This window comes from Amblyraja radiata, chromosome 27 (genome assembly GCF_010909765.2).
Source record: "Amblyraja radiata isolate CabotCenter1 chromosome 27, sAmbRad1.1.pri, whole genome shotgun sequence".
NCBI classification, from domain to species: Eukaryota; Metazoa; Chordata; class Chondrichthyes; order Rajiformes; family Rajidae; genus Amblyraja; species Amblyraja radiata.
Genome location: NC_045982.1, coordinates 24029974 through 24052054, shown reverse-complemented (window position 1 = coordinate 24052054; position 22081 = coordinate 24029974). Strand labels below are relative to the sequence as shown.

At 43.4% G+C, this 22081-nt stretch overlaps 1 long non-coding RNA gene across 1 annotated transcript; it reads right to left on the bottom strand.

The window, feature by feature from the left end:
• Positions 1 to 244: 244 nt before the first annotated feature.
• Positions 245 to 20331, bottom strand: LOC116988567. The gene is made up of 3 exons (XR_004415992.1): positions 19416 to 20331; positions 18248 to 18249; positions 245 to 255 (listed from the first exon to the last, which is right to left on the bottom strand). It is a non-coding gene; the product is annotated as an uncharacterized LOC116988567 (long non-coding RNA).
• Between the last annotated feature and the right edge of the window lie 1750 nt (positions 20332 to 22081).

The window sequence follows — 22081 nt, the reverse complement described above, 5'->3', positions numbered from 1 at the left end:
TGATCATCATTCTAAGGCAGATCCTGTACTGTGCAAGACATTTCATGAGGTTGATTGTTTAGCCCAGGAACTAGACAACCTGCTGGTTATTTCCATTGCTTTCTGCTTTTATTTTAGATTTGAAACATCCTTGGTACAGGATATTGCAATTGTTTCCGCAAGCACTGACTGCCTGGCTGGTTTCCTGATAACTCACCTCAAAACTCAGCCAGGCACATCATCTGTACAGTTTCAGTCAGCTCACACACAGGCAATCTTCCATCCCTTTGTTCCTGTTATTTAAGGTAAATGGAAAGGGTGTGAAGGTACAACAGGTTACCCGAGCCTTGCATCTCAGTATTCGTTACATACATGGACAATCCTGATGGAAATGTGGGCAGTATGATTGGTAATGTTACAAGTGTAGCTGTGGTTCTGTGATAGTGAGGAGGGTAGTCTTCTGTTAGCGGGTGGTGTTCATGAGTTGGTAAGATGGGCAGAGAAATAACAGGTGGAATTTAATGTTGACAATTTTGAACTGATGGCCGAGGTTCACACAGTGAATGGACTGAGTTGAGCAAGTACTGAGGAACACTATGGTGGAGAGACTGGGAACTGGAATCTTGAGTGAAACACAGAGTGCTGGAGGAACCCAGCAGGCCAGGCAGCATATGTGGAGGGAATGCATAATATAAAAGTACTGGAGTAATTCAATGGTGTGATGAAGGGTTGCAACCCAAACTATCTGTGGATCGCTCTCTGCAATCCACAGATTGGCTGCCACATTTCTTATATTGCGGCAGTGAATTTAATCTGTCCATTCTTTCCACAGATGCTGCCTGACCTGTAGAGTTCCTCCAGCGTTTTGCTTTAATAAGGACCATTATACCCGGGTGAACATGTCCAAACACACACACACCATAAACAAGGTGATTGAGAAGGCCGATGGGACTTCTGATGATATCGAGGTTATGGTAACACTGTACAAAACATTAGATAATTCACAGTAAGAGTACTGTGTGTATTTCTGGGCACCACACTGCAGGGAGGATGCGATTCTACTGCAGTGGTGCAGAGAACATTCCGTCCGATGTTACAGTGGTTTCGCTGACTGAGAGGGAGACAGACTCTCGAAGCTGGTTACAATATCCAGCCTCCAATGTATTTGGCATCTATTGGGTATCTATCTATCAGGTAAAATCTCACACACTCTTTTAGCTTGCCTCTGTTTATAAGAATCCCCATGAGGCTATGTGGAAGAAAAGCTGAGATGACCTATTTTTCTGTTTATATTCATCCCTCAACTAACCCATTTAAAACACTGAGTCAAGTTGCTCTCTGCCATCCACAGATTGGCCACCACGTTTCTTACATTGCAGCAGTGAATTGAAAAGAACCTTTTGCAGTTGAAGTGTTTTTGGAAGTTATGAAAGGCTGATGCAAGAGGTTCCTTTTCACAAGTAGGAGAATTTACACACAAAATCCATTTGTTTATGTGTTGAATGAACAGAGGTGACATACACAGAGACCGGCATAATGGAAGATCAATTAACCTTTCAAACCACCCGAAGTATTTGAGGCTGAGAATTTCAGTAAGTAGCATTCACTCAGCACTTAGCATTCATCCACAGTCTGGAATCAACCTCATCTGAATTAATTGAGACACAAGGAACTGCAGCCGCTGGAATCTTGAGCAAAACACAAAGTGCTGGAGGAACTCAGTGGGTCAGGCAGCATCAGTGAAGGTCATAAGGGATAAGAGTAGAATTAGGCCATTTGGCCAATCAAGTCCACTTCGCCATTCTATCATGGCTGATCTATCTTTCCCTCCTAACACCATTCTCCTGCCTTCTCCCCATAACCTCTGACACCTGTACCAATCAAGAAGGGAATAGACAAATGATACTTCCAGTTGGAAAGCTTCTTCATACTGATTGTGCAGGGGTGGGGGGATGGAACAGAGAGATAGGCAGGACAAAGTCTGACAAGTGATTGGTGGGTACAGGAGAGGGGAGCGTGATTGGAAGATGGATGGAGTAAATGGCAAAGGCTAGAGGTGAAAAGGAGACAAAAGGGTATCAGATAAGAGATTGAAATATAAAGCTAGAGGGAGAGATATATATGCAGAAGGGGACAGGGAGAGAAAGAGGGGGTAATGGGAGAATTTGGTGCCTACTGGAGTGTGGGGAGGACACAGGAAGGAGAAAGGGAAGACAAATTGGAGAATTCAATGTGCATACCATTGGGTTGTAAACTACCCAAGGTGTGGTTTCTCCAGTTTGCGTGTGGCCTCATTCTGGCAATGGAGGAGGCCCAGGGCAGAAAGGTCAATATGGGAATGGGAAGAGAAGCGAGCAACTGGGAGACCCAGCATGCCATGGCAGACCGAAAGCACGTGCTCGGTGAAATGCGCATGGTCTCACCGATGTACAATAGGCCCACAACGGGAGCAGCGAATGGTGCACTTTGTGTTTTGGTCATCTCAATTAATGTTTCCCAATTCACAAGGAATGAAACCACCAGACGGTTAGTTTACTGTGGATGGCTTGATTGTAATCATGTATTGTCTTTCCGCTGACATACAAAAGCTTTTGACTGCAACTCAGTACACGTGACAATAAACTAACTCACAAAACTCACTACTGCAGCCCGCTTGCACCTTTCAAACTAAACACCTGCATTCTGACTTGTTCTTTGCATTTTTGATAATGATTCTAGAATGACATGATCCCTGAAACTGAAACCTCCTCGATTCATGTTGAAGGAGCTCGAACAGAACCGACTGCATTATATTCATACACATCCAACATCACGCTGACTGCAGTGTGTACTGAACCAGGTCAACGTGGATATTCAGCATATACCAGAGTATAATACAGTGTGTTTACCTATTGAAGCAAACTGGGGGGGGCATTTGCTCATTAATAATGTGTTTACTCTCTATCAATGCACTGTGTAATATATTTACATATTAATAACACACATAGCTTTTAATTTCCCCCACAAACAGGGGTTGAATATCCATATGTGTAACAGAACCAGCATTGTATTCTCCCACTAACAGCAGACCGGCAGTTGACTATGGAGGAGAAACTGAACCAAACATTGTACGAGGTAAATAATAAAACACCAGACAGCCAGTGTACTCATAACACACCGAATAGAGCATTACCTACAAATAACACTTTAATCTGAGAACTATATTCTGCAATCTGTGCCTCTCTCGTCATTCTACCTGTTGTACATGAGTTTGACTTGATTGTATTCATATATAGAATGGATAGCATGCAAACAAAAGCCTTTCACTGTACCTCTTTTTCAATTCAATTCAATTCAATTCAATTTATTGTCATTTGGACCCCTTGAGGTCCAAACGAAATGTCGTTTCTGCAGCCATACATTACAAACAAATAGACCCAAGACACAACATAATTTACATAAACATCCATCACATTGCTGTGTTGGAAGGCCGAAAAAACTTATCTCTCCACTGCACTCCCCCCCCCCCCCCGATGTCAGAGTCAAAGTCAAAGCCCCCGGCGGGCGATGGCGATTGTCCCGCGGCCATTAAAGCCACGCCGGGTGATGCAAGGTCGCACACCGGGTCTTGATGTTAGAGCCCCCGGCGTGCGCTCGCAGTCCCGCGGCCATTCCAAGCCGCGCGGGGCGGTGGTGTAAGGCCCCACTCCAGGAGCTCTTCTACCCCGCAACTCGGGCGGGGGAAGTCGCCGTTGCGGAAGTCCCGAAAAGCGGTCTCCCTCCAGGGACCCGCGGGCTCCCGGTGCCGCCGTCCGCCAGACCCGCAGTTGCAGCCACCGAATCTCCGGAGGTCGGGCCGCAGCAGCATCCACCACAGCTCCACCCGCTCTGGACTCGGCCAGCTCCGCGACGGTGAGGTGAGTAGTCGGCACCAGAGCCCCCGGTCTTCCTGTTGGAGGCCGCTCCTCGTTGCAGCCCCAACGACAACGGAGACCCGACAAAGAAAAGGTCGGGTCTCCCGTGCAGGGAGAGATTTAAAAGTTACCCCCTCCCCCTCACACCACCCCCACCCCCCCACACACATACCCCAACAAAAAATAACAAAAACTACATAAAAACATAGACATAAAATAATAAAAACGCAGACGGACTGCAGAGGCCGCTGCTGACGAAAGTCGCGCCGCCCACTCTGTGCACGTAACAATAATAAACTTTAACCTAACAAAGTGGCAGTACAAAATATACGCCAGGCAGTTTGATTATCAACAATAGCTCAATGTACCTACTATCAAAATCAGAGCGCACAGTCAAATCAGGCAACATGTGACCCAAATAAAACAATTGTCAATGTACTTAAAGACACTGAACACATATCCCCACAAATAACTCTCTGGTCAATACAGTTTCCCTCCAAGAACACCGTGGGCCTTGTTATACTCAAAGACACACTGAGCAGGGCATTTGACCCAAGATAGACTGGCCAGTGTATCTGCGCACTAATAACTGCAAGGCATTTGTCTGCTGATAACGCACCGTAGACTGTTCCAATCCACCATTGGCAGTAAGTTTACACACTGGCTCAACTGTGAATTTACTTAATAACATCACACCTTGGTGTGCTCACTACTATCACACTGAAGAGTTCATTTAATTTCTGGAAATTATCTCATGTCATTCCTACCATCCTCAATCTACCCACTGACTGTGCCATGTTGGATGATGATGGGAGCATTTGGTCGGTATGGCTGCTCTTACATTGCAGTACACAATCAGTGAAATCCTTGCCTCCATTGGCAGCAGCCCCAGCAGCAGAGATGCGAGTCACACGTGCATGGATTCAAATCATAGGCATTTGGACAGGTACATGGACAGGAACAGTTAAGAGGGATATGGGTCAAACGTGGGCAGGTGGGATTTGCTCAGGTATAAAACTGTACTGGCATGTATGAGTTGGGCTGAAGGGTCTGCTTCTGCGCAGCACGACTGTGACTCTACACCCTCCTGTGCCTTGTCTATTTAAGTGTCTGTCTAAATGCCTCTTAAAAGCGCATACCTCCAGATTCAGAAACAGTTTAGTCCCAGTTGTTATCAGGCAACTGAACCATCCTACCAACAGCTAGAGATCAGTCCTGAGCTACTATCTACCTCATTAGATACCCTTGGTCTATCTTTAGGGATATTGAATGGGGATGTCATGTACCTGACATTGGTGAGCAACTTTAGGGTCATAGAGTGATACAGTGTGGAAACAGACCCTTCAACTTGCCCACACCGACCAACATGTCCCAGTTACACTAGTCCCACCTGCCTGCGTTTGGTCCTTATCCCTCCAAACTTGTCCTATCCATGTTCCTGTCTAACTGTTTCTTAATGTTGGGATAGTCCCAGCCTCAACTACCTCCTCTGGCAGCTTGTTCCATACACTCACCACCCTTTGTGTGAAAAAGTTATCCCTCAGATTCCTATTAAATCTATTCCCCTTCACCTTGATCCCATGCCCTCTGGTCCTCAACTACCCTACTCTGGGCAAGAGATTTTATGCATCTACCAGATTTTATACACCTCTATAACATCACCCCTCATCCTCCTGCACTCCAAAGAATAGAGACCCAGCCTACTCAACCTCTCCCTATAGCTTAGACACTATACTCCTGGCAACACCCTCGTAAATCTTCTCTGAACTCTTTTAAACTTGACAATATCTTTCCTATAACATGGTGCCCAGAACTGAACATAATATTCTAAATGCGGTCTCACCAACGTCTTATACAACTGCAACATGACCTCCGAACTTCTATACTCAACACTCTGACTGATGGCCAAAGTGCCAAAAGCCTTTAGACCACCTTATTTACCTGCGACTCGACCTTCAAGGATCCATGCACCTGCACTCTTAGATCCCTCTGCTCCAGAACACTCCCCAGAGGCCTACCATTCACTGTATAGGTCCTGCCCTTGTTAGACGTCCCAAAATGTAACACATCACATTTCTCTGTATTAAATGCCATCAACCATTCCACGGCCCGCCAGGCCAATCGATCCGGATCCTGCTGCAATCGGTCACAACCATCTTTACTATCTGCAAACCACTAACTTTTGTATCATCAGCAAACTTGCTAATCTTGCACTGTATGTTCTAATCCAAATCATTGATGTAGATGACAAACAGTAACGGGCTCAGCACCAAACCCCGAGGCACACCACTAGTCACAGGGACATTTTCATTACTTTAATGAAAATATCATCCTGAATAATACAACTGCATTTTTAACAAGTTGTTCTTTGCCTTTAAACTGGAGTGAAAGAGTTTCAATAAATGTTAAAAACTCAAAGGAATTATTTGAGAATGGTCACAATCTGAAACATCACCCATCCTTTTTCTCCAGAGATGTTGAGTTACTTCAGCACTTTGTCTATATTTGGGAAGAGTCTACAGGAGAGGATAGAGGAAGTGGGATCCGAGAACAGGGCAGGGAGTATGCGTTTGAGAGATGGTGGGCACTATGAGTGGATCTCTGTGGGTTTTGGGGGGGTGGGCTGGTATCTGAGTGGGCCAGGGTGTGTTGGAGTGGTGGGATATCAGATTTATTCGCGAGAGCCGAAACATGGAATTTAATAAACAGAGTAGCAGCTTTACTTACTTCAACTGGGAGTTAATCCGAGGCATTTGTTCTCAATTCATTTGTGTATTATGAAGCATTAGTATTTGCCTCAGATTTACCTATTGGAATTTTGTAGCTAGATTGTGTCCCTCAGGGCACTACTCTGCTGCGTCTGACAAACCCTTTCCATTACCTTAATGAGATTCCCCGGTATGAAGCAGCCAGTAATCACACATTCAATGATTTTATTGTGTGCGTCTTAGAAGAAATTGCTGATCCTCGCTGAGCCAGTGAAAGGTCAGATGATGTCAAAGCAAAAGTAAATTAGTGCATCATAAGCAGGTCTAAAGACTCACCCTCAGCCACTTTAATTGTGGGAGATTCATTTCACCCCAGTACGTTTAAATAATGCCCAAAGCTTCCTTCACATTACAGTTCCATTGGAAAGACCAATCAGTCTTTAAATAATAATTTCACCAGCGGCCTTGATCTTTGCTCCATTTTCAGTCTCGCTCGGATTTACGCAGGGACTTTATTGAGAATGATACGGCTGAACCTGGCAGTAGCGTTGTTGATGTGTCAGAGAGAAGTTATTCATGGGTTGAATGCAATCTGACCCAAAAAAGTTCCAATTAACCCCTGCGCCACCCGAGTGAGTGTGGTGATTGGAGCAGCACTCCTCTCCTTTCAGCTCCCATGACTCCAGGCACAATGCTCTTGCCATGTTTCTGACAGTGATGGAGTGGAGATTCCATCCTCCGTGGCATGGGACGACAGGGCCCAGTCCCAGGGGCTGTTGTCTGCCTGGGTTTTGCTGTTGGGAACAGGCTCTCTTTTGCTCAGTTCTGCCAGGATGGTGTGTGTTGCAGGGTCCGGCCACTGATGCCAGCGACACTTGCAGCAATGACCACCCATGACACTGGCATGGAGCATCTTTAGGGACCACCCCGTTGCTGGATGCCCTAGAGGGCTACTGATGCTGCCTCACTACATGGAAGTGGCAGCCCATATCCGTGCACTCCACCCTGGGAGAGGTCAACAATGGGTGGGAGATCCACATATCTCTGAGTGACCACATATAGGAGAGGTCACTGCTAGTACTGTCACTCTGACCTCGTCCCTTGCAGGAGAACATTTAATAACCTCACTCATTTGGTCAAGGTTCATGAAGTCACTCAAACCTTGCCCGTCACACTCACACGGACCTCATTTAACCTCTGATTGCACAATTGTAGTGGCCATTGCATGAATATACTTACTCACGTACCATCTGCTGTTCAGGTGATGATTGCTTACAATGATATCCAAGGAATCCCATTCACCGCCAGTGTTTGTTGGAGTTGGTGTTAACTCTAAGCCTGGCACACTCAGAATAGAGAGAGGGCTTCAGTGGCGGGACACTGGTATCAATGGGGCTACAGCTTGTGGCCACATTTTGTGACAATGTGTGCTGGTCTGTCCCAGGGACTCAAACAAGGGGACCGCAATGCACAGCTCACGAGGAAGAAAACAAATGCTGGAACCTTGATCGAAACACACGGTGCTGGAGGAACTCTGGCTCAGGTAGCATCTGTGGAGGGAATGTAAATATGGGGGAGAAAACTGGAAGAGAGGAGGGCCAGGACAAAGCCTGGCAGGTAATAGGTTTTTAAATAGGTAGATGTTTGGACAAAGGCCAGAGATGAAAAGAAAGGTGAGACAAAAGGATTAAAGAGTCGCAAATTGCTTAATAGGTTGATGGTTGTTGGGAAGTAGCTGTTCCAGAACACTAGAATTTTCAGATTCCTATACTTTCATCCTGATGGTAGGAGTGAAATGAGAGCATGGACAGGGTGGTATGGGTCCTTGATAATGCTGGCTGCCTTTTTGAAGCAGACCCTCCCATTGAGCCTTTCGAATAGTGGGGATGTCAGTACATGCGATGGACTGTGCAGGGTTCACTGATTTTTGGTTAATTTCATTCGTTCCTGATCGTTTGAGTTGCTGAAACAGGCAGTGATGCTCCCTGCTATACATCTGTTCAAGAGAGTGTCCGTTTACATGCCGAATCTCTACAATCTTCTAATGAAGAAGAGGCATCGATGGGCTTTCTTTATGATTGTATCAATGTGCTGGATGCAGGACAAATCTTCAATGATATACCTGGCCATGAACTTGAAGTTGTTGAGTCTCTCCACCACCGACCCGTTGAAGACAGGTTGGTGAATCCTAGCCTCCCTCCTTTAAAGTCAACAATCAGTTCCTCGGTTTTACTAATGTTTAGTGCAAGGCTGTTGTTTTCATACCATTCAATCTGACAAACTCCCTCCTAAACTGTAACTCATGATTATACATAATTCATCCAACAATGCAGATGTCACCAGCAAATTTGAAGGTGTTGAGACTGTGTCTGGCTACTCAGTCATAGGTAGAGAGTAGGGCAGGGGGCTGAGCACACAGCCTTGATGTGTTAGAGGAAGAAGTGTTGTTGCCAGTTCGTACTGATTATGTTCTGTTGATAAGGAAGTAGAGGATCCAGTTGCAAACGGATACACAGAGACAGTCCCCGAATTTGGTAACTGGTTAGGAGGGGGTGGTGGTGTTGAACGGCAAACTGTAGTCTATGAACAACAGCTTGACGTATGTACTAGAACAGCATTCAAAAGGCCCTTGCACAGATATGTGGATAGAAAATGTTTAGAAGGATATGGGCCGGACGCAGGCAAATGGGACTCGCTTAGATGGGGTAGCAGGGAGCAGTTGGGCTGAAGAGCCCGTTTCCATGCTCTGTGACTCAATGACTAAGACTTCAAATTAAGGTTCCATCTATTTTCCGAGGTCCCCATAAAAGATCATGTGGCACATTTTGAATTAGAGAAGGAGAATTTTTTGGAGTTTTGTAAATATGTATCCTTCAATCAACAACGCTTGAAAGGTTTGTGGAGACAAGTACAATAACAACATTTAATAAGCCAGTTGAACATGTGCACAAGTAGGAAAGGTTTAAGTGTGGCACGGAAGTGTAGCGATAGAGCTACTGCCTTACAGCACCAGAGACCCGGGTTCGATTCCGACTATGGGTGCTGTCTGTATGGAGTTTGTACGTTCTCCCCATGACCTGCGTGTGTTTTCTCTGAGAACTTCGGTTTCCTCCCACACTCCAAAGACGTACAGGTTTGTAGGTTAATAGGTTTAGGACTGTAAAATTGTCCTAGTGTTTGGTGGGATAGTGTAAGTGTGCGGGGATCGTTGGTCGGTGCAGACTCGATGGGCCTATTTCTGCATTGTATCTCCAAACTAAACGCTATTGTGATCTCTCTCCATACGTACTTCCTGGCTTGCTGGATATTTCTAGAACGTCATAAGGTCACAAGGGATAGGAGTAAAATTAGACCATTCGGCCCATCGTCTACGCCGTTCAATCATGGCTGATCTATCTCTCCCTCTCAACCCCATTCTCCTGCCTTCTCCCCATAAACTCAGACACCTGTACTAATCAAGAATCTATCTATCTCTGCCTTAAAATTATCCACCAACTTGGCCTCCACAGCCTTCTGTGGCAAAGAATTGCACAGATTCACCACCAATGTTCTGCTTGATATGTATCTTAAAACATGTCATACCAATGAACAATGGCTACAAAAATGTAGGGAAGATGTTGTAGATGGATTATATGTGAAATTCTCCCTCCTTTGGGCAAAAGAGGCACAAACTACAATATATCAAACCCCAGGCTCATTCTGCGTAAGCACAGTGATGGCTGCAACTCCCCACTTTAAAATCAAATCATTAAACCAGCTGCGGCAAGAGTGAATAAGTGGACAAAAGTTTATTGGTAAACTCACCAACATACATGATTTAAATTTATGCAGCTATATTCAGATTTAATACACAATGTCTGTGAAAAAGCAATCTGTTTTCATAAAACTGAAAAGTGGAGCGGCAAACTGAATCATAAAAGTCAATTATTTTGCTTCAGTGTGCTCAAACAATAAACTCCCTGCAATATTTGCCAGATCTAGCAAAGTGCGCTGCTTCATTAATCTTTTACTTGAGGCAGAAATAAAGGTCTCACTTTGCCCAGAAATTGTTGTTCACCCCCCCTGCTAAATTGGGTGATGATCCCAATGATTCAAACCCTGTCCTGTTCGTCTCCTTTGTAAATAAACCATGGCCAACTCTTCTAATGGGAAACAGAGATGTAACTTTAACAGAGATCTAAGGGCATAGCTCAAATTTAAATTCTACTTAAATTCTAAGTTAAATTCAATCGTTCATTTGTAACACTCACTCTGATCTCCTAGAACATTTGGTGAAATTGGGCAGAGAGCATCTGTGGTGCTTTGCACTTACGATCCATGTGTTACTGCGGGCAGTCACTGTGCACGTGATGGCCCGAGAAGTTGTGTGACTAACACCGGCAGAGACCTGGAAACTCCACTCAGAAATGCCTTTCCCAGTCAGCGCTGATCCACTTGGAAACGTCCACATGTGCGTTCTGACCACAGAGAAATACAGGTGTGTTTCACAATAAAACACGAGCCAGTGAATGAGAAGTTTAGACTAACTGTTCCTCCAATCACTGCATCTTGCAAATGCGATCATGCCCAGACAATGGTCCAGCAAGCCCCAGGTTTGCTGCTTGCTTGGCTCGCAGCTGGTTAGTAATGCTAACACCAGTTGTGATTTATCAGTGAACTTGCTTGGGAGTCTCTGACTATGTATCAGTGCAGAGATGATGCTTGTTTAAACACTGCATGTGGTGTATCTGTGACCAATGAAAACACAGATTGGCAGGGATGCAAGTGGGCTGTGTTGGAAGTCACTGCAGATGCTGGTTTAAACCAATGAAAGACACAAAATGCTGGAGTAACTCAGCGGGACAGGCAGCATCTCTGCAAGGAAGGAACGGGTGATGTTTTGGGTCGAAACCCTTCTTCAGACCACCCCCCCCCCCCCCCCCCCCCCCCCCCCCCCCACAAAAGCTTCTCGTGTCCTGGGCACAGCAGTCGGCAGATCTGGAGTGCCACTGATGGCAGGGATTGTAACAACACTATATATTGTATCTTTGTTTTTTGTCTTTTATTTGTGCTGTGCAGTTACACAACAGGTAGCATGGCTGCCTTGCAATTTCACCAACCTGGTTTGATCTTATCTCTGGCACCATGTGGAGTTCACACATTCTCCCTGTGACTGGTTTTCTCCCATATACCAAAGAAATGCAGGTAGGCAAGTTATTTGGCCACTCTAAATCAGCCCTAAAACACATTGGTACATGAGAATCAGAGTGGAACTGATGGACAGTGGAGATGGTATAGGCTACAGAGCAAAAGGCAAGGAATGGGGTTGATGGGAATGCTCAGAACTGCAGGCTTCAGTGGGTTGAATAGCCTCTAATGAAGGGGGGGAAAAAAATCAATACGAGTTTCTATTGCAGGCACAGAGCTGCTCGGGGCCATTGCCACTTTTCAACAGATCTGAAGATCCAATCTTGAATCTTTCGTGAGCGAGGTCCTGACTTGATGAGAGTTATCCCATCAGAGGTGATGTACAGAAGGACACACGTCTGTCTGCAAGGTCTGGAATTTTCCTTTCTCAGAAGAAGAAACAGATTGCAATGTTCAGATGGAAGAACAACCCTCAAGGGCAACACCTATACATGGGAGCACATCATACTTTCTACTTCCAGATCTACTGCTTCATGGTAGGTAACTGTGCCCTCTCACACCATGTCCCTCTCTCCACTTCACATTACTGGCCCCCATAGAACATGCTGTGTCAGTTTGCAGAGTGAAAGCACAAACAAGTTCATAATCATATATTGTTTATTGAGTATGAACTTATTCACAATATTGTGTATAATTTAAAAAAACATTCAGTGTTATCAATGACACAGTGAGGGACACCAACAGGCGCTGATCTGGTCTCACCAATACTCAGAGGTTCTGTGGAATCAAACTAACAGGAGCAAACACTTCCAAATATGTATTCAATTTGGTGTTCCCTTTGAACTTTTACAGAATTCTTTTGCCAGTTTCTTTATTTTATCTACGGGGATTGAAAGGTGTGAGAAAGTATACAAATCTACTCAAGCAAATTGTGCTTAGTGGTGAACTCTTTGCAACTGAACCAAAAAGAGCAAGTGCACTGCGAGATATGTCCTCAAACAGTAAACATTCTCCCACCATATTCCCCCAGTCTTTCAACATAATAGACCAAAGATCAAGACCACGGCCCATGCATGGAAAGCACATTCAGTTCCTCTGCAGTAACTGTGCACAAATCTGAACAAAGCTGTTGTACACCATATGATTTTAATCACCATATTTCATAGTGAGTGGCCAGAATGATTTCATGGATACAAAATAGACATAAATTACGCAAGTATCAAGGCAGAGAGCAGCGAACCATGGCTTTAAAATGTTATTGCACATTGAGACTGCAGAGATGGAAAAAATATTTATCCAAATGCTGCTTGCTGAATTGCCCTTGGTTTAAATCAGTCACACCACACACTTGAATGTTCACTAAATCCATCCACTAAAGTAGACTCTGGCAGGTTAGAAAGAATAATTCATGCAGTTGCGATCCGTTTTAAGGTGCTGGCAGGAGTTAGTTGTGATTTAGAAACAAAATGATGGTTCAATTGCTCATTTCTGTTTAAATACTAATGATGAACAAGGCAGTCTTGTTTCTCTGCTGCAGCAAGGACATCTCACCTGTTCAAACTGATTGTGGGATGTTTGCTGCTGTCACTTGCTGCCTGCAAGACTTCTGTAAAAGGTCTTATGGAGGTCTCCCTGTCTGGATGAGCTGGGTTTGGGGGGCAGAATCAGACCCTAATGGTCTCCAGTGAAATGGATGGAAATGGTGACAGACCAGAAAACAATGGGATTTAGAATGGGACAAGAATATAACACTAATTTATTACACGGTATCTCAAGAATAATTCCGGGCTTGGATTTAATCCACCATAGGCTTCTCATTTTTTTCTATCTTTTCTGACAAGCAATTTTTCAATAAATATATCCGACATGCAAAACAAATTTACATTGTAGACTCAGTGAGGATGAAGGAGAGAGTGAATACTATGCTCCAATTTAGAATGAAATGTTGGAGGAGAGTCAACTACATTGTCCTACCTAGTCAGTGAAGGTTTGACAAAAGTTTAGGCAGTGTCTGACTGCAGATTGTGTACATTACCTGCATTGCCTGGGGGAAAAAAAAATTCATAAATTGGAGACTAAGCTTGAATTGTAGTTACCCTGCAAATCCAACCGATATTTCAAACTGGTTCCTCTTCAACATGACTGGGCTTGAGCAACTCCATTTATTGCTTTCAAAAACAGCATTCGTTTTGCTTTATGTAAACTCCTGAATCTTTGAAGAAAATAGTAGTTACTGTTTATCTATATATGCAACTATTAACTTTCACCCCTTCAGGTAATAAATATACAAAGGCGGACTTGCAATGAACCAAACCCATCTCTGTTCACTTGCATTAAACTCAATAGACCAAACCCCTACCCATCCACTTCAGCTTTGAATTTCACTTCAAATTCAATCGTTTATTTGTAACAACAATTACTTTTAAGAACGATAACTGAAGATCTACCAGAAAGTTGCAAAAACTATATGGTTCAGAGGCGAAGTCAGCCCATGTCCTGTGTGGTCTCCAAACTCATTTCCTACCCGCAGATTCAACATCTGAATAGCGACCCTTTGTGCCGTGCACAAATCAAAAGGCACTTCTGAGATCAGCCACTTACATCGGGTAGAGATTGGGTCAGTCATTGTTTTATGAAAATGTAGCTATTTTTCAAATACTTGCCACACAGACCAGAAATATGCAGACTACCAGTTTTTTTTAGATGTAGAATGTCTCCTTTAATGTACAAAGTTTATGTGCTTTCTTGATCATTTACCCACCCAACCCCGTTTCAGCAATTGAGAAACTCGGCCATCTCTTCGAGCCAGTGGTCAGGGCAACCCCTCGTGCTTCTCCCCGAGCCCTGTTGCTTCCCTCGTTCAACTGCATGTCCATACTGATGGATTCCTTTATGGATAACACAATTGTTGGAACATCACTGCAGGAGGAGGCCATTCAGCCCTTCTACCCCAATCCATCACTCATCGAGCATGGAAAATCTTCCATATCACCATTCTTTCCTGCAGATCCCATAATACGAGGATATCCATCAATCTCAATTTCAAGTGAGACTCCACAGCCTTTTAGGGTAGGAATTCCAAAGATTTCCCAACCCTCTGCAGAATGAATGTTTTTCTCTTTCTGGCTGAAACAGACCATCCCTCTGTTGCAAGACTATGACCACCAGTTCCATGCTCTACAGTGGGATGAAATTATCTTCCTGCCTCACACACCTTTTTTCCCTTATCTCTGGCCTTTACAAACCACTTGCCTATCAAACACCCACACCCTCCCCACAATCAGTCTGAAGAAGGGCCCTGACCGAAAACACCACCTATCCATTTTCTCCAGAGATGCTGCCTGACCCTCTGGGTTACTCCAACACTTTGTCTTTTTCTTTCTAACCTTCCTGCCTGTCTATTTTTGTAAATTTCAATGAGATCTCACTCGAAAGAATATAACGCCAGCTTAATCAATCTCTTTTCATGCAGTAAACCCACCATCCTTGGAAACAATGCTGATCTTTGACAGGTATGTCTTTTTACAGGTAATATGACCAAAACTGTTCACAATACTCCAGGTGTAGTCACTCCAAACCCCGATTCAATTGTCTTAAGACAGTTTTACTTTTGCATTCAAAATCCTCTGGGAAGAATATGTATTCACATCAATTTCCATATTGGTTACTTTGAAATAGGTGGGGTATTTGAATTTGTAACTGTCGCTAATCACAGTACGAGATGTGGATACAAGGAACAAAGTGGTGGAGTAACTCAGTGGGTCAGAAAGCATCTCCGGAGAACATCAATAGACGACAGTTTGGGTCAGAACAAGCACAAGGCGTGTTCCCTCTGATTGCCTAAGGTCCAACCACAAAGGGCAAGATTAAAATTCCATCAAACGTAATATTATTCATTTGGTCTTTTCCACTTTAGTGAAAGTGAAGTTCAGATTTTTTGAAGTTAGTTTTCACACTAAAACTATTTGTAATTCACTAGATCACTTGAGGTTTGCTCCGTGACACAGAGCGCTTCAGGCAAACAAACCAAGGTGACATTTGGCAACAAACAACACACACACATTGGAAAGCTTCTTGATCTTTTCAGAACTGGAGCAAATAATTCAAGTATGTTTCACTGTGCTGGCATTTGACAATCCTATTCATTTCACACAAGCCGATACACAATACTTCCAGATACCCACTGGCAAACCATCAACAGCCATGTCGGCCAGTGAGTGGATACAACACCTTTCTTTCTAGCCAGCAAAGATACTGGGACTTAAATTTTATTATTTTAGATTTGAAAATCTGCTATTTCAAGCATTTCAAGGAAATACACCAACCTTAAAAACATTGTTAGACTGTGCATGGCAAACACAACAAACGTTTTTCACAGTACCTCTGAACACATGACAATAAACTAAACTCAATGAGAAAAACTACACATTCTGAGAGAATTTTATATATCTTGTGTGTGTAGATCCATATTGATGAAGGCTCCATGACAGCTGAGATGAGACAACCAAGGGAGAGGACATTTTTGGGGTGATGGTTGGACACTTGGAGCAGACCAGCTGTCAACAACACCCCACTTTTGACCTTCTGATGGGTAGGAGATCATTGATAAAACAGCAGAAAAAAAGGTTTAGGATGCTGTCCGGAGGCTGGGATGATTTATCTCCAAAAATCAAAAACATCTGTGCAAAGTACAAATAAAACCACTGGAATGTTTCTTCACTTAATACCCACTTCAACTTTTCCACAGCAGTTCACCACCTCCATCATTCAAATGTTGACATAAAGTCAAGGATAGTTACTCACCTCACTTCTGACACAGCCCCGGTTCAGGCTTGGCCAAAGACTGTGATGAGGTCTGACAAATCCCAAGAATGGGCAGGTTACTGGTGAGTCAGTGTAGTTTGATAGCATCATCAGCAACACTTTTTGTTAATCATTTTGCAAATACTTGTGAATACTGAGGAAAGAATACATGATTCCCAAAGACTCTGCTTTCACTAATGTGTTTATGTTTCAATCTAATGGAATCACAAGATTTCTGAGGCATGTTCTTGTCAACATATAATATCTGCATATCTTAGGAACTTGCACATTCCAAACTGATTGCTAACCAGAACTATCTCCAACAATTAAGACTGTAATTGTTAGTAAATTAGTAAAATGTGCTTAAAATTCTAATGAATGATCCTATTATGTTTGTAATTAATGGTAATCAAGTAATTGAAACTTTGAGGGATTTCAGGAGACAATGTAGAATGTCAGGAACAGGTGCGGGAGGTCGTTTCGTGGTGATACAGAAGATGGGAGATGGCTAATAGCCAAGTTAATTGAGAACTGATGACCAACTTCAGAATTGTGCTCTGGACTTAGACTTCTATGCATTCCATGCAAGTGTTAGGAAAGTGGCAGTCAGCTGTGCATTTCTGAACCAAGAACCTGGATACATTCAGATTCATATCCAATCTCTTGTCTTTGGATTAGCCGCAGCTGCTGCACCTAATGTGGGCCCATGCGTTTGAATTTGGTGATGCACCTGCTTTTAAATTGTAAGTGTAGCCAAATGTAGTCTTTGTTGGGCACAAAATGCTGGAGTAACTCAGTGGGACAGACAGCATCTTTGGAGAGAAAGAATATGTGGTGTTTTGGGTTGAAACCCTTCTTCATTTGATAATAGTTTTTATGGTATGTTTTATATAATAGCACATAAAAGTACAGGGAATGAAGGGATGTGCATCATGTACAGGCAGATGGGGTTTGATTTGGCATCATGGTTGGCACAGACATTATGGGCAGAAGGGTCTTTTACTAGGCTGTGACTCTATGTACTAATTAATAATAATCTATATTATTTTCAGGTCATGGGCACGAAACAAAAGCATCCAGGCTAAAGGTTCAGTGCACTTTCCATTAGAACTGTATTTTAGACAAACCTGCCCCTTGCTTCACTGGGCTATCATAGAAACATAGACATAGAAAATAGGTGCAGGAGGTGGCCATTTGGCCCGAGCCAGCACCGCCATTCATTGTGATCAAGGCTGATCGTCCCCATTCAAGAACCTATGCCTGCCTATTCCCTATATCCCATGATTCTACTAGCCCCTAGAGCTCTATCTAATGCTCTCTTAAATCCATCCAGTGATTTGGCCTCCACTGCCCTCTGTGGCAGGGAATTCTACAAATTCACAACTCTCTGGGTGAAAACGTTTTTTCTCACCTCGGTCTTAAATGACCTCCCCTTTATTCTAAGACTGTGCCCCCTGGTTCTGGACTCGCCCAACATTGGGAATATTTTTCCTGCATCTAACTTGTCCAGTCCTTTTATAATTTTATATTTCTAGAAAATATCCCCTCATCCTTCTAAACTTCAGTGAATACAAGCCTCGTCTTTTCAATCTTTCCTCATATTACAGTCCTGCCATCCCAGGGATCAATCTCGTGAACCTACGCTGCACTGCCTCAATCACAAGGATGTCCTTCCTCAAATTAGGAGACCAAAACTGTACGCAATACTCCAGATGTGATCTTACCAGAGCCCTATACAACTGCAGAAGAACCTCTCTACTGAAATCCTCTTATTATGAAGGACAACATTCCATTAGCTTTCTTCACTGCCTGTTGTACCTGTAAGCCAACTTTCAGTGACCGGTGTACAAGGACACCCAGGTCTCACTGTACCTCCCCCTTACCTAACCTAACCCTATTGAGATAATAATCTGCCCACGTGTTTTTGCCACCAAAGTGGATAATCTCACATTTATCTATATTATACTGCATCTGCCACGCATCTGCCCACTCAACCTGTCCAGGTCACCCTGCAACCTCCTAACATCCTCTTCACAGTTCACACTGCCACCCAGCTTTGTGTCATCTGCAAACTTGCCAGTGTTGCTCCTAATTCCCTCTTCCAAATCATTAATATATATGGTAAACAGTTGCGGCCCCAACACCGAGCCTTGCGGCACTCCACTCGCCACTGCCTGCCATTCTGAATAGGACCCGTTCACTCCTACTCTTTGCTTCCTGTCTGACAAACAATTTTCTATCCACGTCAACACCCTACCCCCAATACCATGTGCTCTAATTTTAGTCACCAGTCTCCCGTGCGGGACCTTATGAAAGGCTTTCTGAAAGTCTAGATACACTACATCCACTGGCTCCCCTTCATCCATTTTACATCCTCAAAAAATTTCCAGAAGATTAGTCAAGCATGATTTTCCTTTCATAAATCCATGCTGACTGGGACTAATCCTTTTACTGCTATCCAAATGCCCCATTATTGCCTCTTTAATAATTGACTCCAGCATCTTTCCCACCACCGAAGTCAGGCTAACTGGTCTGTAATTCCCCGTTTTCTCTCTCGCTCCTTTCTTGAAAAGTGGGATAACATTAGTTATCCTCCAATCCACAGGAACTGATGATCCTGAATATATTGAACATTGGAAAATGATCACCGATGCGTCCAGTATTTCTAGAGCCACCTCCCTGAGGACCCTGGGATGCAGTCCATCAGGCCCCGGGCATTTATCATCCTTCAGTCCCATTAGCCTACCCAATACTATTTCTTGCCTAATGAAATTTTCTTTCAGTTGTATCCTTGTAATAGAAATGGGTACTGGAGCTGTGTGCTTGCATTTAACTCCCATCCAACGATTGGTCCCTCAGGCACAGGAAGACAAAGACAGAAGGCACAGTTTTTTTTGCCTTGAACAGTTAGATAGTCCAGTCTAGGTTCAGGAATTCTGTTCAATTACTTTTAAAACCCCAAATAAACAATTTTACAGACACTGTGTTGGAGAATCCCTTTATTTATAATTCTGTTTATTTTTAACACAAAGGTATTATTCCTTTATGGGTAAGTTCTTAATGTTAAACCATGAATAGATTATCTTGACTGAAGTAACTTGTACATTTCCTATTTAGCTAACCACAAAATGTGATTAAATATTTCTCACTCACCAATTTATCAGGGAGAAAGGTGGTGTGCATCAAATATAAGATGGGGATTTAAGAAGGTTAGTCAGAGTAAGAAGATTTAGCTGGGCTATCAGCATCATTTCATAAAAATCAGTACTGATTTCCTAAAGGAGAATGAGTGTGACTCAGATGGTTGCCAAGTCATTCATTTTCATTCTTTCAAGAGGAGCAGCAGTTGTTAATGTATCTAAAGAATGTTTATCATTTTATCATTGGGGTGCAGCACAGGTGACCTTTTGGCCCATCGAGTCTGTGCTGACCATCAACCATCCATTCCACACCAATCTTACATTAATGCATTTTTGAATTTCTTCCGACATTATTATCAATTCCCCCAGATTCTACCACACATATACAGCAAGGGCAATATTAACCTGCCAACCCACACGTCTTTGGGATGTGGAAGAAAACTGAAGCAAGTGGGGAAAACCTCATGATCATAGGGAGAATGTGTAAATTCCAAATCCTAGGTTAGGATTGAACCTGGATCACTGGGACTGTCAGGTAGCAGCTCTAACTTGAAGACACCCTAGTTTTTTCCTAAAGTGGTGAATCACAATTGATTGGTAACAGGCCCTACAGCCCACCGAGTACATGATGACCATCGATCACTCGTTCACACTAGTTCCATGTTATCATCCACTCCCTACACATTAGGGCTAAATTACAGATGCCAATTCACATACAATTTTTAATGAATTGAACTTTCTTTTGTTTATTGTGTTGTCTATGTACTGTGTTTACAGAGCTGTTATGTTGCTGCAAGTAAGAATTTCATTGTTCTGTTTTTGGTACGCATGACAATAAAATACACCCACACATGTTTAGGATATGGGAGGACACCAGAACACCCGGAGGAAACCCTTGTGTTTACAGTGTGCAGACTCCACACACAGACAGGACCCTTGGTCAGGATTGAACACTGGTCCCTGGCACTGTGAGGCAGAAGCTCGACTAACTGCACCAATATGCTGCCCTATTTTGCTGCTGCGCCGCTCCTCAAAACTCTGTCATTTGTACATTTGTATTACGGGCTTATGCTGCATCTTTGAATGTAATATCCAAGTCTGACGGATATCTTCTGGGCTAACCTTGTAGCTTAGAACCACGTATTTAATGGTAATCAAATTAAACACAATTATTTGACATTTCAGTTGCTGTCTTGAGTGGATGTGAGTAAAACAGTTTCCTCTAGAACCATACCTTGCATATCAAGCCAAAAGTTGAAACGTTTCAAAGATGTTAATAGGAAATAATAACTGGAAGATATTTAATGCGCTTTCATCAATCATCTCTATCAGGAGGTTAACAGAGGAATGTTGCAGAGGGCAAACAGTGAGCGGAGGGCATGGGAACGGATGTGGGAAAGAGTAACCGCAGAGAGGTGAATAACAGGAATTATAAGAGGGCATTGGTGAAGAGATTGTTACAGAAGCCCAGAAGTGAAGTGCAGGTAGGGTGGGTTAATGTTTTGGTCATGGAGTGTGAAGAGGTGGAGATGAGGGTGAAGTTGTTTCAGTTGAATGATGAGGCTCACCTTGGTTATGTGCAATCTTTCCTCGCAACCTGAGGTTCTTGACACAAAAATACTTTGAATTATTCTATGCAATTGCATGGTATTCATTATTTAGTTGCCATCTAAAGTCCACCTTACCACTTCTTGTTTCGTAGAGCGAGTCTCGTTTGTAACTGGTCTCTACCATTTAGTCAGGTAGATACGTTTCCGGAGATATGATCCCTGAGCTTTCCTCTACTGTGGGAAGATGCATGGGCTGGCCTCAAATGCAAATAGAAATATATATTTTTTAATTCCTTAAAAAAAGACGCAAAGTGCAGGACAGGCAACATCTGTGGAGAAGATGGATAGGTGACGTTTCTTCAGACTGATTGAAGTAGAGTAGAAAGCTGGGAAAGAGGTGGGGGCGAGAAAAGCCTGGCAAGTGGATGGATGGATACAGATCCGGGGGTTTTGATTGGCAGATGGGTGGACAAAGGCCAGAGATGGGAAGAAGACAAAAGGCTGTGAGATAAAGAGAGAAGATGTTCAAAACATGATACAAGAGGAATGGATATAGGTGAAAGGAGACAGGGGAAGAGGAAAGGGTTGTTGTTGGTTAGTATTACCGCTGTGTTGTAAGCTACCCAAGCAGAATATGAGGTGCTGTTCCTCCAGTTTGTATGTGGCCTCACTCTGCCAATGGGGGAGGCTCAGGTTAGAAAGGTCCATATGGGAATGGGAAGGGGAGTCAAAATGGTTAACAACCAGGAGATCCAGCAGGCCTTGGTGAATTGAGCACAAGTGTTCTCTTATTTTCTATTCAAAAATGAATTCGATTTTAAAAGCATTTAAATTAATCATAGTTATACATTATAAGAAACAGACCCATCGGCCCAATTCAC